General features: G+C 33.0%; 1 protein-coding gene across 1 annotated transcript in view; it reads left to right on the top strand.

Annotated features, from left to right (window-relative positions):
• Positions 1-842: 842 nt before the first annotated feature.
• Shrm (Shroom) overlaps positions 843-19,259 on the top strand; it is a 536,569-nt gene continuing 518,152 nt past the window's right edge. Inside the window, exon 1 of the mRNA XM_076408913.1 lies at positions 843-1,140. The gene's annotated coding sequence lies outside the window, so the exon portion shown is untranslated. The remainder of the gene's footprint in view (positions 1,141-19,259) is intronic.

Raw genomic sequence — 19,259 nt, 5'->3', positions numbered from 1 at the left:
GTCATGTATTATACTTTCATTACAGAGCATATTTACCTTTTTACGTTTAGTTTATGTTTCCTTCGTTACAATGTTTCTTTACCATGTCATTTTAATATCACTATATTTCTTATTAGTTTCTTTTGTTACTATCTGTAATAAGTATAGAAAATACTGTATAAAATTAGATTTAATCACTGCATTCTCCCTAATGCTTTTTCCATTTATGATAATCAGATAGTATTGCTTTTCTCCTAATACATTCTAACAAAATGCTCTTGTATCTGAAGAATTACACACACCTATGCATACAAACCTTTCACGCTTCATAACACGATTTTTTACAGTTATCTTATATTTGTTATGTACTCATCTTTAGTTGTTTTCACTCTCCTCGCACCCGGAAATATTCATTCAGTCATTGTCATTTTCTGAATCACTATTCAAGTCAAACTTTGCCTTTACCCCACTAAGCTACGCCATTGCGTCTATATTCAAAATTGGAGAGAACAATATGTGAATATGAAGTCACAAATCTAATATTTGAGGATATTTTGGGTTATAAAAGTATCTCAGCACCATACCTAAATTATTATAGTTCTTGGTGAACAAGAAACAAACCGCTAACGATGAAACCGACCAATCGACTAGAAAAGGAAGAAAAACGGCGATTTTCTCCGAAGCGTCACTAGATCGATCCGTGCAAAAATGCCGAGCTCAATTAACGAATTCCGTACCGCAACCCTTTAACATCTTTAAGGTTTCGCACCGGAACCCGTCCGCGCGCCAATCGCCGTATCACGGGGGCGTCGGCGGCGGCGGGGGATCCCGACGAGGAGCGAGCGGGACCGTCGCCTGGATTAGACGAGGACGCCGCGAGCGTATCGGGTCGTACGTCTCGATTTGGACGCGAATACCGCCATAGTCAAGTGGCTGGCGTACGATTCGTACTTGCCGAATCGTTGGAACGTAACCCCGTCGTCGAGTTCGCGGGTGATTTCGGACGACCGGTCCGTGTTGGTGGTTCGTGTTCGCGGACGCCGGATCTTTTTTCCGTCGTGGTTGGTTACTGTTTCTTTTTTTTTCTTTCGCGATTTCATTGGAAGATATTTTCGGTGGTGGGGACTGTCACGCCGCAATAATATCAGTCACGTTGATGAGGTGAGCCTAGTTGTTTATTAAAACTTGTTTGTATAGTCTATCCAAAGAAGCAGTGAACTCACGTCATCTCAATTTATGACATCAACAAGGTGCAATGTTGCCTCATTTAAAGTTCACATTTGACCCATTTTAGTTTATTTTAACTTTGATGTAAAACAAAATCACTACATAGTATAAAACAAAGTCGCCTTTTCTGTCCCTATATCCCTATGTGCGCCTAATCTTTAAAACTACGCAACGGATTTTGATGCGGTTTTTTTCAATAGATAGAGTGATTCAAGAGGAAGGTTTATATGTATAATACATGCATAATATACTAAGGCAACATTGCTAATTTTAGAGGTTTCCAACGTGATGTCGTTAATTAACCTATTTTTTTAAGCTTATTTAGCAATTAGCAAAAACGCTACCTAACCCTACGAGTTAGATCAAATTAATGTACTACAGTATTGTACACCATAAAAAGGTCTACAAAAAAGTCCGCGATGGTATATGTTTATCTTTTAGGGATAACCCACATTAACCATTTTTATTGTTTACTTTTTACGTGAGAAAATGGCTTATTTACGAAGCTATTTTAAGCAATACGGCATTAATCCTTATCGAATTAAGTACCTTAAATACAGTGTGCAATTAATATAGATCAATATGGTTCCTTACGGCATGTAAATTAAACAAATATTTTCGGAGATATTACAAATTTAAAATTTGCGTTTAAAAATGTGTAATGTAATAAAAATTGTATGAATTTAGATATTCCAAAGATAGCAGGAAATCTTCATAGTAAGTATAGGGGAAGAGGAATTGTTTTACTCCAAATTTAATGCGTGCAGGCCAAGGGCAGTAATGAATGAACCAAAAATACTGGATCGATTTTAATCATGTTTTCATTGAGTGACATAGGCATATATATTTTATGCCCGTGCAAAGTCGGAGCGGGCCGCTATGTTTTTATATACAACGTTCATATTTTTTCTGTAGTGTATTTAATTTAGTATCAGCATTGCACCCGTGCGAAGCCGGGGCGGGTCGCTAGTTATAATATAAATAAAATATTGAAAAAAAAGTTATAAAATATAATTTATTTCAACATTATAGTACATCTAATGCGTATATTATCGAACTACAGTTAATTAGACATCCACAATAGTTTATAGATTAGAGTTTTTTAAATCATATTTACATTGAACTATTTTCTAAGCCATCTATAGTAGGAGTCTTAATCCATCTAATTAATGATTGTGCATCCAAGTAATGTATTTTGTTTTCACTAGAGAACATATTTAGCTATTTATGTTTAGTACTTGTTTCCTTCGTTGCTGTGTTTTCTTGTCAAATCGTTCTGATATGACTGTATTTCTTCTTTCTTCTATTAGTAGCTGTGTACATTTTAACATTCTTGATAAAATTAGATTTATTTACTGAAATATCCTTAATGAAATTGTCATATCTGCAAAACAATTAGTATCCATTCCCTACCTGAACATATTAACCAAATGCTCATATAACAAATCAATTTAAAAGTCCCCGTCCTACCATAACAAAACACATGTTTTTGGAAAATTAGTTTTTTTTATTCAACATAATTCCCTTCAAGGATGCTACTTTCGATACCTTTCGAACTTTTCGATACCATTTTTGTAGCACGATTTGTCCTTTGCTTCAAAATAGGTCTCAGTTTCGGCGATCACCCCTTCATTCGACGAACATTTCTTCCCAGCGAGCACCTTTTAACGTCTGAAAATAGGAAATAATCGCTAGTACTTCACTGACTTGTGATACGGTGCATTGTCTTGGTAAAGCAGCTTTCTTTTTCTTCAAATGCGGCGGTTTTTCGGCGATTTCGTCCTTCCGGGTAGGTCGTCCAAAATGGGCTGTTGTACCAAAAAACATCGATCTGTGTGCGAAATGATTAAGCAATATCGTCATGTCACCTATTGTGAGATTGAGACATCCCTAAGCATTTGTTTCACCAGCAAATATGCGATTTTACATAAACACTTAGCTGTGCGAAAGTTATGTTTGCGTTGGATCCCACATAATTTGACAATCGCTCAAAAAAGGCTCGTGTCGATTGGTGCAAAGAAATGCTTAAGAAATTCAATCGCGGTGATTCGAAAGACATTTATTAAATCGTGACAGGTGACGAATCATGGATATATTCGTATGAGCCCCTAAGCAGCAGTCGATTATATGGGTGTTCCAAGATGAACCAAATCCAACAAAAGTTGTTCACGCACGAGACACTTTAAAGAAAATGGTGGCCTGTTTCCTCGGGAAATCTGATCATATTGCAACAGTGCATCCAGAGGATCAGAGAACAGTAAATTCCGATTGGTACGCAACCATTTGTCTGTCAATGCCTTGGGTGAAATAAGGAAAACAAAGAAGAGACGCCGGATTGTTCTTCATCATGACCATGAGAGCTCTCACACACCGGCTCAAACAAGAAACTATTTGAGTACTCAAAACATCGAATTGATGGGTCATCCGCCGTACAGCCCTGATTTAGCACTCAATGACTTCTTTTTGTTCCCATTCGTGAAAAATAAACTGTGTGGTCAACTATTTTCATCGCCCGAAGAAGCTATTGAAGCGTTCGGAATGGAATAAATGCTTTGAAAATTGGTTTGAGCGTATGTGAAAGTGTATCGATCATCGTGGCGAATACTTTGAAAAACAATAAAAATATATTCGCAGCTGTTAAGCTGTTTGTTTTTTTTTCCTGTTCCCGAAATATAAATAATAACCCACCCTGTAATCACCGAATTATTACTTTACGGGGTAATATATAATCAATTGTTGAATAACTTAGAATAACATTTAATGAATTAGTAAGTGTTGATTGGACGCTCTGCATGCATAAACTGTCAAGTTAAAAGACGTTGATTTCTAAATTTGACTACTCTATTTTTTACTGGAATGACTGACATATTTTAACACCATTAAGCCAATGCAATAATAAGTTGCATTGCCAGGCCAGCTATTATTAACTTTATAGGAGTATTATTGAAAAATATAATTAATTAGTGGATTATAAATATATGTCAAATACTTCAACGAGCCAACGATTAAATAATAAATTAATTAAACAAAATAATTAAAAGTAATTAAGTTAAATTATTGATAAAAACGTAACCTTATTAACATTGTTAATAATAATCAATAAAATACTGTAACAAAAAACACACTGCTGCAAGTAATAAGGGAACCTTAAAATTATTTATAAATTACTAAAATAATTGTTTTAACTGTTAAAATGCGTCACTACCTAGGAGTGTTGCGAAACGGAATAATATTGACTTTTGTTGATATGAGCGAATTTTTATTGGCGAAATACTAGATATGGTTTTTATTTGGGTTTTTATTTCCTGTTTTTAATGGTGTTTGTTTATGTTGAATAGCATGAATAATACATTTATATCACTGATATAATTGTATTTCTATATACCAAAATGAAAATAGAAAAAAACGAAAACATTGTGATTTTCGAAGTGCGAAATGCGTTATAGTATGGCTTCATTGAACAATTATTACTAGAGGTATGCGTCTAAAAGTAAAAATAATTTAAGCATCATACATCAATTAGATCAATATTCAGATTTGTTTTTATTTTCTCTATGATAAAAACAGATGGCTTGGCATAACAGTGTTAGTATCAATATTTGTAAGTGATTCCTTTATCTAATCTATATATTTATTCTATATGTTATTCGGGACAGTTTAATGACCAAATAAAAATTCTGATTAATTAAAATTATTACAGAAGTAACTTCATAAAATGTAGTAGTTAGTTATTCACTCTAAATAATAACAAGATTGAAACATGGTTTGATATAAGATTATCTATTCCGGTTTCCACTTTTGTTAATGTTAATTTGAAATATAAATTGATGAATAAGATAAAAAGTAAAAATGATGAACTATAATTAAAAATGTTGTAATGTATTCTCAAATAATTTTATTCTAGGGAAACGAATAGCTCTTAAACCAGGCTTGGATGGTTGGAGATGTTGGTTCATTGGAAGATATTTTAGTGAGTCTGATAGAATATTGGGAATTTCTAAAGTTTGTTGTAATAAACAGGAAAAATAGGAAATATTTTCATAGCCCCAGATTCAAGATAAGATTATAGATAAAGCGAATAAAGTTGTTAAGGTTTTAGTTTTAAATTTTGAAAGAGGTTCTAAAAAATCTTATGTATATTTAAGATATTTTCTCTGGTCATTCAGAGACATGATGATGATGTCCCTTTTTATTAACAGGTTGTCAATTATTGGCTAATCATACGGAAGATAAATATGATGTCAATTATCAACTATTAAGTAAATTTTCCTTCATACTGTTGGACTAGATTATATTGAGTTAAAAGTATTGAGATGTTATGATGAGACAATATATTCATGTTTTTAAGTGTTTTCTACTGTTGAAAATGTGAAGTATGGATGTAACAGGTCAATTGAAAAGTCCCCGGCCTACCATAGTAAAACACATTTTTTTGGCAAAATTAGTCTTTTTATTCAACATAATTCCCTTTATGGGTGACACACTGATTATAGCGACCCTCCAACTTTTCGATACCATTTTTGTAGTACGATTTGTTCTTTGCTTCAAAATAGGCCCAACTTTCGGCGATCACCTCTTCATTCGACGAAAATTTGTTCCCAGCGAGCATTCCTTTGAGATCTGAGAACAGGAAATAGTCGCTGGGGGCCAGATCTGGAGAACACGGTAGATGACGAAGCAATTCGAGGCCCAATTCATGTTTTTTTGCCATCGTTTCCACTAGCTTGTGATACGGTGCATTGTCTTGGTGGAGCTACACATTCTTTTTCTTCAAATGCGGCCGTTTTTCGGCGATTTCGTCCTTCAAACGGTCCAATAACGCTATATAATAGTCGCTGTTGATGGTCTTTTCTTTTTCAAGGTAGTCAATGAAAATTGTTCCATGTCCATTCCAAAATACAGACGCCATAACCTTGCCAGCCGACTGTTGCGTTTTCCCACGCTTTGGAGCGGGTTCATCGTGTGGAGTCCACTCGGATGACTGTCGATTGGACGAGTGAAATGATGGAGCCATGTTTCATCCATTGTCAGATATCGGAGAAAAAATTGGGTTTATTATGCTTGATCATCTTCAAATACTGCTCCGATTCATCAACTCGTCATTGTTTTTGGTGAAAAGTGAGCTCGCGCGACATCCACTTTGCCCAAAGCTTTCTCATACCTAAACATTCGTGAATGATATGATTACTACATATACATTTCAACTGAGCATATACTATATGCTCAGTTGATATCTTTAGAGTGTCTGCTATCTCATTCAATTTCAATTTACGGTCATTCAAAATCATCTTGTGGATTTTTTAAATGTTTTCTTCAGTAACAACCTCTTTTGGTCGTTCACTGTCTTCGGTTCTCTTTTCACCACATCTAAACTTAGCATACCAATCCTTGATAGTTGATTTTTCTGGGGCAGTGCCCGGAAACTCGGCATCAATCCAAGTTTTTGCTTCAACTGAATTTTTTCCCTTCAAAAAGCAATATTTTATAAACACGCGAAATGCCTTTTTATCTATTTTTTTCACAATAACAAAAGTTGCTTCACTCAAAATGCTATAAATCAGAAGCTAATGATCCGACAGCCGTCAAATTTATACACGCATCTTTTGAGAATTAGGGCTGACCAAAAAGCATGGATTTAATTCTAGTACCGCCATCCATGTATCAGGCCAGGGACATTTCAATTGTTCACCTGTTAAGCAACTATCAATTTGGACGAATTTGATTAAATTTTACCGTTGTGTTAGTCAATGTATACCGAAGTTAATATTGCACCCACAAAATGACGTTTTCGACATTACCTTGGTGTTTGATTTGAAGAAATGTTGTATCGAAGCCCATCAAAAACTTTTGAAAATTATGTGGGAAAAACGGATTGTTATTTCAAAAAGGGTCAAAAACAATTAATTGCAAGGTTTATTGAAAGAAAACCGAGTTGTGAAATTTATAATAATTTTCAGAGAGCAGGAAATATCCAAAAGGAGTAAAAATGGTTGCGGACTGATTGTTCCAGAAGATGTTATTTCGAATCTTTATAACATCACAGTTTCATTGCATCTATTACGTCGATTCCAGGAGCAGAAAGTTGATCGCTCATTGAAACAGTGGTGAATGATGACACTGTTGCAACTTAAGTGGAAATAGAGCCTGGTTACCATTTATATACATAAATATAAGATGGCCTGGCTCCTATTTGTTGAAGTAGTGAGAATGCGAATAAGCGAAAATAGATAGATGGTTCAATCATTGTCAAACCAACATCGTTTTTGAATACCATATTGGCATGTTACAAGGAAGATGGAAGAAAACTTTAATGAATACCAGTTAGAACCAGTTGTACCAGATGGAACCAATTCCATTTTAAAGTGAAAAAATACTGAAGGTACATTTAAACATCTATATATAGTGTTTATTACTATTATTACGTTTGATTGTTACTAGCAAAATTATTTTATGGGACATAATTGGGGAAGATTGATTTCTATTTTTATATTTTCTGTATTTTATTTATACTTTCTTTTCTACTTAACTGTTTTCCAACCCTAAGACACAAGTTAGTAATTTTCTAAGTCTTCTTTTTACCAACGAGGGTTTGTCTGGGCTGGACCTACTGTTTAACGTAGGCTCCGAAGCACGGTCCTCGGCATTAAGATTGGCGAGTGATCAACTTAGAAATCATCCCAGAAGACATCCGGTTTTACCCAGCTTGGTTACTGGCGTGACTGGGATCATTTTCCTTGTCGGATTTTGCATTTTATCCTAGGACAATCACAAACGACCATGCCCCAGCAGGATAGTAATCAGCGACTATCACAACAGTCAGTATACCGCCCTGTAGCCTTTACCACTGCGTCAACCAACCTGGCTCAAGTTTGTAATAATAGAATACAGAATGAAGAGCAATTTTTAAGAATCAATTTAATATTGCTTTATATATATAGTGTAATTTTATGGCAAATAAAACAAGAAAGTATAAATTAAAGATCGCTTGTTTGTTCCAAATTTGACAACGATATAATAAATTTTATGAACGACTCAGTTCTCCTCAGTTCAGTCTCAATTTTTTAATAAGTTTTTTACGTCCAAAAGGGCAATCCATAATAATAGCCTGCAGCTGGTCCTATAAAAAGCTGCAATAAAACAAATCTACGAAAAGAAAAAGTTATATAAGTTTCAAGTTAGGAAGACTGTGCGAATTGTTATTATGGGTTGAGAGCAGTCGTTGAACCGAAACAGGTTTTTGTTTGAATGTAGTCGCCACACGTTATAAACAATTATTACATTGTTAATTATGGATTCGGCGAGGATTTTTTCTCCTTCGCCGTCCGATTGTTGTTAGTCGGTGCAAATTTCTGGTTCGAGTTTTCGGTCCTCGGTCGTTTCTAATTTTTCGGATTCCATTTCTGCTCGACGCTAGTAGAAAAACATAATGGGCTTCGTAGAAGGAACGCCCGGTATTTATTGGTTTTTTTTTTAAATTTGTTTCTTTCGGTTTTCGAAAACGATTTAGTGGCATGTGAAGCTGAAATTGAAAGAATGTTTGTTATGGGTGGGGATATAATTCTATGTTATTAACCGCAGGAATATATTGCTATTGATGGTCAGTTGCAGCGCCGGGTTGTGTTTACCATTCGAGGGAAATATACATATACAAAGGCACGTTTTAAAATTATTATGTAAAAATGAAGATATTACCGAAATTAACGAAAGTATCAGTGAAAGGTACTAGTTTCGAGTAATATATTGGCATATTCTCGACACATATGCAGACTTGAACGTGCAGATAAAGAAGTGTTCGAAATTATACAAATAAAGTAATACTAATTCCTTTGCAGGTGGTTTTTGTCCAATGTTGCCGCATTAACTCTGAGTTTTAGTTCTTGTTCTGACATAACAAAATTCTAATTTAAATTAAATAATGGAGACCTGATCCACCTAATTAACAATTGTATATCCAAGTATTTTACTTTCATTATAGAGCATATTTACCTTTTACGTTTAGTTCCTATTTTCTTCGATACAGCATTTCCTTGTAAGTATTTTGATATCACTGCATTTATCTTCTTAGTTTGTTATGTTACTACCTAAGCTACTAAACTGCCTAAGTTTAAATGGTTAAAGGCGACAACAGAATCCCAGGCGAATGAGAAATTTACATGAAAGAGACTGGGAGAAATATACAAACAAAAGAACATCAAGGATCTGCTGACATACGAGCTTTGGCTGGACTCTTAATGGATACTGGTCTCAATATACAGTTTAATATAGTCGAGGATTTAGCAAGGGTTTGAGATTTAATTTTGAACACACCAAAATGTTCCCAACAAAGACAAAAGCTGTAAGACCAATTCTATCGAGCGTACCATATTCCCAGTCTTGTAATTACTCAAAGAATCATAACAAACATGATTTCAATTAAAAGATGAAGAAAAAAAAAACCTGAGGATACAACCTGTAACGATTGCGAAACTATTATTTGCTAATAAAGTAGCTCCAAGCCAATAATTCATATATTAAACACAATTTTTTTAAGGAGGCTAAATTGTAAATTAAAAACAATTAAATTAAAAGTAGAAAATCACAATTTGTGAGATGAGTTTTTATTTGATCTAATGTAGTTAATAAGAGAGTAAAATATTTTGAATGCATATAATAAAACAACATAAATATATACTACATAACAATAATAGCAATAAATAAATTTACGAACCGGTAAAAAAGTTAAATATCATAAATAATTACACGGGATATGTAAAAAAGCTGCTAATTAATTTATTTAGTTCTTCTCGCCATTTATCATCTCTACCTACTGCTATGTCTTCAGATAAGAATGAATCGCTCAGAGATAAAGAAAAAATGTATGTTAAGGATGAAAAATTTAATAAATTACTAATGTAAGAAGGTAATAAATGGTAATTGCTTTAAAAACAAAAGAAGAACCTTTTTTAAAGACCCTAAAACAGGGAATTCATTTTTAATTTTATCACTTGAGTCAATTCGAAATTACATTACTTTAACATCTTCTTGATATTACAGCGAAATACGGATTTGTTTTATAAAAATTCTTACCGATATTTCATGAAAAACAGACATAAAATTACCTAGACTACATTTCATTTCATTTACTGCTGTTTGTTTTTGTTTTAATTTTAATGGGAAATGGACTGAACTCGATAATGCTTGCTTATAAGTATACCTTTTTTTGTTTTAACGCCATAAAATAACAATATCGCTGATAATATTTATGACATATATAATCGATTGAGCCATAGCTATTGCCACTTCTAAGTAAATGGCCATTTATCTTAACAGCATCTAAACTGTTACTTAATTGTTAATTATATTGTTTCAATAACAATTTAATATACATATTTAATAGGTAATTGCAATTTGAATTAGTTTCTCATTTATATTTTATTTGATAAAGTTTTACAAATTTTTATTTAAATCAGTTCAAAAGCTGTTGCAATGAATTATTTCGTAATATATTATTCGTTTGTTCAAATTGTAATTTAACAAATCTATATATCTCAATATATATAATTTATCATTATAACTTTTCTATGTGGATATTAATAACTTTTATGTATTTTATGAGTTATCTTCATATTATTTAAACACTGTGTCTCTTCTTAATTAGATTAAAATGTGAAGAAAAATATTGTCTTATTTTAAAACAAATTTACAAATTATTGTAGGCAACACATTAAATATCTTGATGATGTGACTTCACCGCCACTTTGGATAAATTATTATTGAATATAATATTGGTTATGTAGACAATTTATATGATAAAATATGTTTATAATTTAATAGTTAATTAACTTATGTGTATATTACTGAAGTACTTCCACTCTTAAAACACTAATCCCGAATAACAGGACATCGGTAAAAACAGAGGAATTCTTTCGTTTCGTCGAATCCCTCTTATTTCTGACGAAACGCGTCGAACAAACTCCCGACACCGACAAAAACGACCAGAAACAATTTAATTTTCTATTAGTTACTAATTAGTAACAATTACACGAGTGCGAACTAGTCGTGCCCTCTGTGTTTTCTTCAGCCAAAACTAACAGTACCGGCCACCTTTAATTTTACGCGTTTTACGTAGCTGTACAGTTAAACTCCGAACTTATTGGTAATAACATCGGGACGTGATCACTTTACTGCGGTCTCGTTCAAGTGAAGTTCTCTTGGAAGTAGCTTTAAGAGGGTTTTTCACGTTTCGAATGTGGGACTGGTTACAGCTTCCTGATTGTGATGAATCGTTTTTATTCATCAAATGTACCAAACATATCTATTATTTAGCTTTATTTTACTATTTTATATGTTTAAGTTGGACTAAATAGGTTTTAAATGTAGGCAATATTAATAATACAAATCTATATTATCTGAGAGTTACTCCAGATGATTTTGAAAAAATTTTCAAAGAAGTTAGAAACTTTTAAAATACTTAAATATTCTTAGTACCCTTTTATTAATTTATTACTATTCTACTTGTATCAATACACAAATAAGGCGAGTGTGGGATATAACAGGTCAGTTGAAAAGTCCCCGGCTATCAATTAAAACGCATTTTTTTGGCAAAATTATTTTTTTTATTCAACATAATTCCCTTCAAGTGTGATACACTGAATATAGCGACCCTCCAACATTTCGACACCATTTTTGTTGTACGATTTGTCATTTGCTTCAAAATAGGCCTCAGTCTCGGAGAACTCTCTTCATTCGACGAAAATTTCTTTCCAGCAAGCATTTTTTTGAGATCTTGTAACAGGGGAACAGTCGCTGGGTGCCAGATCTGGAGAATACGGTGGATGAGGAAGAAATTCGAAGCCCAATTCATGCATTTTTGACACGGTGCACTGTCTTGTTGAAGTAGCACTTTCTTTTTCTTCAAATGCGGCCGGTTTTCTGCGATTTTGTCCTTCAAACGTACAATAACGCTATGTAATAGTCGCTGTTGATGGTCCTTCCTTTCTCAAGGTAGTTAATGAAAACTATTCCATATGCATCCAAAAATACAGACCTTGCCAGCTGACTGTTGCCTATCCCATGCTTTGGAGCGTGTTCATCGTGTGCAGTCCACTAGGATGACTGTCGATTGGACTTCGGAGTGAAATAATGGAGCCATGTTTCATTCATTGCCACATATCGATTTTATCGATATCGGGTTTATTATGCGTGATTATCTTCAAACACTGCTCCTAATCATCAACTCGTCGTTGTTTTTGGTCAAAAGTGAGCTCGCGCGGCACCCAGTTTGCACAGAACTTTCTCATACCCAAGTATTCGTGAATGGTATGATGTACACGTTCAGTTGATATCTTTATAGCGTCTGCTATTTCATTCAATTTCAATTTAGGATCATTCAAAATCATTTTGTGGGTTATTTTAATGTTTTCGTCAGTAACAACCTCTGCATTCGCCGTCTTTGTTGCTCATTTTTTCAGGTCTAAACTTAGCATACCAATCCTTGATGGTTGTTTTTCCTGGGGTAGTGTCCGGAAACTGGGCATCAAACCAAGTTTAAAAGTCAACAAGCAATATTTTATCAACACGGAAAATTCCTTTTTACCCATTGTTTTCACAATAACAAAAGTTGCTATAATTGAAAATGTTATAATTTACAAACTAATGATGCAGATTCCACTTTGATCTGTGGAGCCATTTGTTTTTAATAGTGTTAAAAGTGAGATATCTAAAAATATATTGGGATGATTTTCATCTGTTTTTACCTTCAGTATGGCTTTGTATCGCACATTCAACCAGTTGCCTCTTTTTCGGTTAAATAAAATATATTTTTAAAGTATATTAATAGTTTTATTTTCTAAACCCTTTCACTTTTGAACATATATTCATCAGTATGTATTTCCCAAATTGAAATTAGGCTACTTAAGTTACAGTTAAGAGTAACACTTGTTCTGATTTCAAGCACGTATTACTAGTAGTTTGGATGATTGAATGCAATCCCATATGTACAACACGTAAGTCCAAATCGAGTGATAAACCAGTCTCTTTGATCTTAAATAAAGTTGGGAGTATCTTCTGATTAACCAATACCATTCTTGGATTTTGATGTTGATTTTCTCTACTTTTTATATATCGTGATGTTTCCAGTTTAATTAATCTACTCTCAAGGTGGATGCCGAGGTACTTGACTGATTCTGACTGTGACATCTAACATCTCTGAAGTGATATAATTAAGTTTTTCTCTTTTTCCACAACGTAAAATCGATGTCAACAGATTTAGAGCTATTAAGCTGTATTTTCTAGTCTCTAGTCCATTTGTGGATCATGGTGAGTGCCACTATATAGATATATCTCTTTTGTTATAATGCCTGTGTCCAAGTGCTATTTTCCGTGCAGTGTAGTGCTAGTCCAGAAGTAGTCCTATGACACTACCTTAAGGATTCGTTCATGCGAAATTCCAAGTTTTCTTTCCGAATGATACTATTTTCGAAATTGAAAATAGATGATAATAGTTTTAGTAAGTTCAATTGATAACAGTCGTGGTATTAATTTGTTCACCTTGTGGATTAGTCCCAAATGCCAAATGCAGGTGAGACGTCTAGGAATATTACAGAGCAGCATTTGTTTTTTCTATTCTATAACCGATAATACTCCATATACTTGGTTGATTGTTAAGAAGTGATTTAGCAATCCGAGTTTGATATTTGAGTAAAAAGTTTAACACGTTTTAATGGCAGTTTCTCAAATAATTGTAAGTATTGTAAGTCCAGACTTGTTCATCTGTACCACCTTAAAATATCACGGGACATGTTTCAGTCTCAAGCAGCATTTATGTACGCAATATAGTATTATCATTGGCTAAAATTACTGCATAACTGCCATACATTTTTCTTATGGATAATTAGGGAGTTAGAAGAAATAAATCAAATTTGTAAAAATAATATATAATGTAAAATCATGACAATATTTAATACTTTAATTAATTTCAGTCTTATTTTATATTTGCTCGTATTAATTATTTCATTCCGAAATAAAATAATGTATACAAAATTTAATTTTATTAATAACAAAGGTGATATGTAGTTATATTAATTTCTCATCTCCTTTCACTAAAACCTATATAATCTGTGACATCTGTTATATTTCTTCCTAACCGATAACTATAAATATATTCGAATAAATATATTTGCGAAACATTTTTGCTTTGAATAGAATGGTGACTGCATTTTTTCCAGCAAAGAAAAATTTATTTCAACAGGTTGCAGAATACAAATTGTTCGCGTTTGACCCTGTTTAGGTTTTTATGCAATGATAAATACAACTGAAGCTTATCAAAGTCCAATTGGATGCAAATATCTCGATTTGCATACCAAATGGGTAATTCGTGGTTCTGGTATGAAATTGGAACGACTTAGAACGATTATTGATTAGAAATAGGTAGATAATAGACCGAAAAAATGTCGAAATGAGAGAATTGTATCTCGTTGGAGGACAAAGACAAGTCAATTATCTTTTAAATGAATATCAAGCGCTGTTCTTGAAATAGTATAGAAAATAATTATAGAAAATTGGAAAAAGGTTACAGGATGTTAACGAAAAAAAAACTTTTTTAATTATTTTAATTAATATCTGTGGTTCTGTGTGGTGTGTTTATGTTTGATACATAAGTGGGAAGTAGAGCAATGGATCAACATTTGCCCAAAAAACAATGATCAGTAAGAAAAACACCAGACAAATAAAACTATTTGCATAAAACATTACTAGACTCCAAAAAGATTGATATAATGAAACAGATTCTCTTTTTACAAATGAATTTTGAAGGAATTTTCTTTGGGTCTAATATTTATAAATTGTTATTTGTCCAATATCCGAGTACTCACTCAGTTCTTGGTTCTCACCAAGGAAAAGGAAACTTAGGTATCATTTAAAAAAGTTATAACCAAGTCTTTAAGCAATGTCCTTAATTAGGCAAATCCCTTGAATTTCTTATTAAACTTTAAATTTCACATCTTGCATAGTCATTATGGCTTTTTTCCTAAAATCCTAGATAATGTGAGTGAAGATCCAGAAGAATAGTGTCATCGAGATCTATGGAAAATTATGCCAGGAATTTATTCATCAAATATTTTCATTTTTTAACTACATTTTATGGTGAACGACGTAAAATAATGATAATAAATATATTCGCAGCACTTAAAAACATAATATTTAGGTAAATTGATATTAAAAATGTTATCAAAAATGTCTGTATTGTTTTTCTATGTAGTTATTTATAAATATAAGGCTTTCGAAATCATTTTTAAATGTTTAGAAGATAATAGTTTTGAGATACACTAAATATATCGATGGTAACTTTATTTGCGTGAATATATTGATACATCAGTTATTGGCACTATTAATATACGAGCTCAAATGGCTTTAGTTTTTTTTAATTGCTGGACAATCCATATGCTATCCTTTGCTATTTTTCTTTGAGACGTTTTTGTTCGATCATAAATTGTCTTGGCGCATCTGTAAACCAATTCACTTGACGTCACAATTCATGCTTCAAAGTAGTTCAAGTTCTCATTCCGGAACGCTGGAATATTTTTGATTTTCGACTTCATAAGATTGTAGACTTTTGATATAAAAATGATTAGCATTGGGAACTATAGACTGAAAACAGTCGAAACCGTAGATAGTCAAAAAACTAGGGACTGAAAATAATAATTACTATTAAATGCGCGGTTCGACGGTTTCTTTCAATTCGTGATGTCAGACGAAGATGTACGAATCTTCGAATTTTAAACAAAGTACTTTTATATTTGAACGTTCTGTGGATCTGTAATAAAATTGAATTTTTCTATGGAATGGAATAATACCCAAGAAATGTTTTATTGTATTTCAATGTCTTAATTGTTATTATTAAATAATACACTATAATAAACATAGACAACACAATAGAATTTAAACAAAACCTAAAAACTAAAGATGTACAATAACCAAAAATATTATATAAAAATTAAAAACAAACTTAATTATAAAAAAAAACTGCTTTATTTATTATTGGACAGAAATATTTTTTAACAAAAATCGAGAGAGTAATGGAAATATTACCTATTATTGCCATAAAAGCAGTCAAAATATTTTACTGTTTATCATTCCCAATTTTAATCTTTTTACCCTATTACATTAACAAATTTGGAAAATATCATACCAAAATGCTATAATATTAATATACAATATATTGTTATTTATAAGCAAACTACCAAAAAGATCATAGAACTACATATATTACATATAAATCTTTCTAAGCATAAATTGGGTACATTTTTGTCAAGGTCGCGGCTAAAAAGTAGAAACTAGTAGAACCAAAAATAGTAACTAAAAGTACGACTGAAATATTCCATAGTAAATAGTAATGAAATCAGAATAGCGACTGAAAACAGTCGACTGAAACAGTCATTAGTAAAAAGTAATAAAATCAGTCGAACAAAAATAGCGACTGAAACAGTCGATAGCAAAAAGTAGTCAATTACTAAACAATCGATAGGCAATTTCAGTCGATAGTTTCCAACACTATAAATGATTATATTATATCTTGATGCTTTGCCTTATTATGTGAAATTATCTTCTATGAATACCATCAACACAGTAGCTATAACACCTAATATTTTATTGAGCTATTACATTATGCGGTATGTATCATATATTATCATTATCATAAAATCTGATCGCATATTGTTGACGAAAATCCTATAATTGACTATCCATGTTGACCAGTTTAATATGCGCCTATAAAAGTTTTAACTACTTTTATAAATAGCATATATCTCCATGAGATAAAAATCTACATTATTAATAAAAACGGCTTAATTAATTCATTAAAAGAGATACAAAATATCTACAATAACTCGCTATACCTAACACTCTATATATAACTAACATAAGTAAGATCAGGAAGCAAGAGCTTATTTATCAAGAAAATAAAAAAAATTGTAAAAAACATCAGTAATGTTAACATTTGTAGTAGAAACACAAGCCAATTAGTATTTTATTCAGGTATAATAAAAATTCAAAATCAACTTTTGTCAAGTTTAAGATATAGAAATAGTGGTATCTAGATGTCATTATACGAGAATTAATTAAATAATATTATGTGTTTATAGTTTACATAATGCGACCGCTGCTCAACTGTTTTTTTTTTTAAAGAAATGTGAATATTTCATGTTTTTCAATGTTTTATGATTGAAGTTTTGATCAAAATAGAATAATACTGGTTGTATTTGTACGTCGGTGAATGCAACAAGTCCCCACTTTTTTATGAAATATTGTTTTCATTGAAGTAAATTTGACAGAACACTTTTACTATTTTAACGTGACAGATATAGTCATGTCCGAATGGCATTGGAATGAGACGGATCGGTCTGTTTTCAAGTCAAGGCATATGGCCACCAAATACGGATTGCAATAGCTGACTTAGAGTTTCTTAGCTGTAAACTATCATAATCTGGAGTCACCAAAGCTAGGTAACCTTTCCATAGAGAAATATCATCGAAATTTGTGTAGAAACAATGCCATTTCAAAAACCTTCAAAGGCAAACTGGCCTACGAAGGTACGAAAATCAAGCGGTGGAATGCATGACGCATACCTGGTCGCGAAGATTTATCCTAGAGTGACAAGTTGGACCGGGTTATGTGGGACTGCCTCTGGGCTTACCAATATACTAAACCGAATCCGCCTCACAGTTGACCCCTGCGAATCGCTACTGCTACTGCATTAAATTTGGGGATATGGCACCTGTTGATCGGGCAGCCGTTAGCGGGCAAAAGGACCCGGCGATTCTATTGATTCGCGAACTTGAGTTAACACACGACTGGATACTGTCGTATGGGGGCAAAAGTTATGACTGTAGCGACGAATGAGGTCGTTTCAGTTTGGAAAAGGGGAAGGTTAGCGGTGACGTGGTGCTAAGCCCCCAGCATGTCGACCATCTTGCGAACAAGCGCGTTTTTAAAAAAACTTGAGCTGAGTTGTTGTTTGCGAAATGATTGAGATACGAAGTGGTTGATTTCTATAGTGTCAGTTTCCCTATAAATTTCATTACTTCTGACAAACCATTAAGCGTTTAAGATTCTCCTGACTAGCTTATTAGCTATTCCTATTGGATTCTCCTGACTAGCTAGAAAGTAAATGGGCCTGTAGTCAGATAGAGATGATTGTGCGTGTTTCCAAGACGCCGGGAAATGTTGCAGCCTCATGATGGGGTTAATGATGTTTGTTAGTTCCGCAAGCTGCTTACGCGACAGCTTTTTTAATTGGGTAATCGATATTCCGTCGAAATCTGAAGATTCTTTGGTTTGAAGTTTGCCGATCATAGTCTGTAGAGACTTTGGGGAAACGAAATAGATGAGAAGAAAGGCTGGGATTACTGGTCTTTTGATGGACGTGGAACCCTTTCTTTTGACGAGAGATGTTATGTAGTACGCCCCAGACTAACCGGCCATGTTCTTTTTTTTTGGATACTACCTAAATGGTGAACGAGTGAGACGGGTGGATCTGTTTCACTCTCAGTATCATATTGTTCTTCAAAGAGATGAGTTTTTAGTAGTTAAAATAATATCATAAATAGATATATATGTCTAGGTAGGTATTAAGCTAAATTGTGAGTATATGGTAGAATATAAGATACGTGTAGTTGATAGGTTAAATAAGGTTTATGTTTATTTTTATTTAGTTATAACAATGATTAATATGTACATACGTATTTTAAAATTATTTTTAAAATGTTTTATTTTGTGTTAAAAACCTAAGTTGAAATAGATTCTTTAAAGTAAGAAGAAATACGCAAATACCCAAACACCTGATGTTATAATATTCAATAGCAAACGTTAGGAACGAAAGAGGACTCTTCATCTTGACTTAAACGCCAAGCAAAACATCCATTATCTACATATCAAGATCAGAATTAAAAACACCGAGAAAACGTATGAGTGCAACGTAATAAAATCAACTGAAATTGTAACACTATACGATCATAATCGGTCAAACAATGTTGACCGCAACGACACGCGAGAAATATGAGAAATGCCCTCGTACCGCG

Source organism: Rhynchophorus ferrugineus, unplaced genomic scaffold (assembly GCF_030347505.1).
Source record: "Rhynchophorus ferrugineus isolate W39M unplaced genomic scaffold, kcgeb_rfMv2 rfM6, whole genome shotgun sequence".
In the NCBI taxonomy this organism is placed as follows: domain Eukaryota; kingdom Metazoa; phylum Arthropoda; class Insecta; order Coleoptera; family Curculionidae; genus Rhynchophorus; species Rhynchophorus ferrugineus.
The sequence above is the reverse complement of the archived record's forward strand: the minus strand, read 5'-3'. Positions and strand labels throughout refer to the sequence as shown.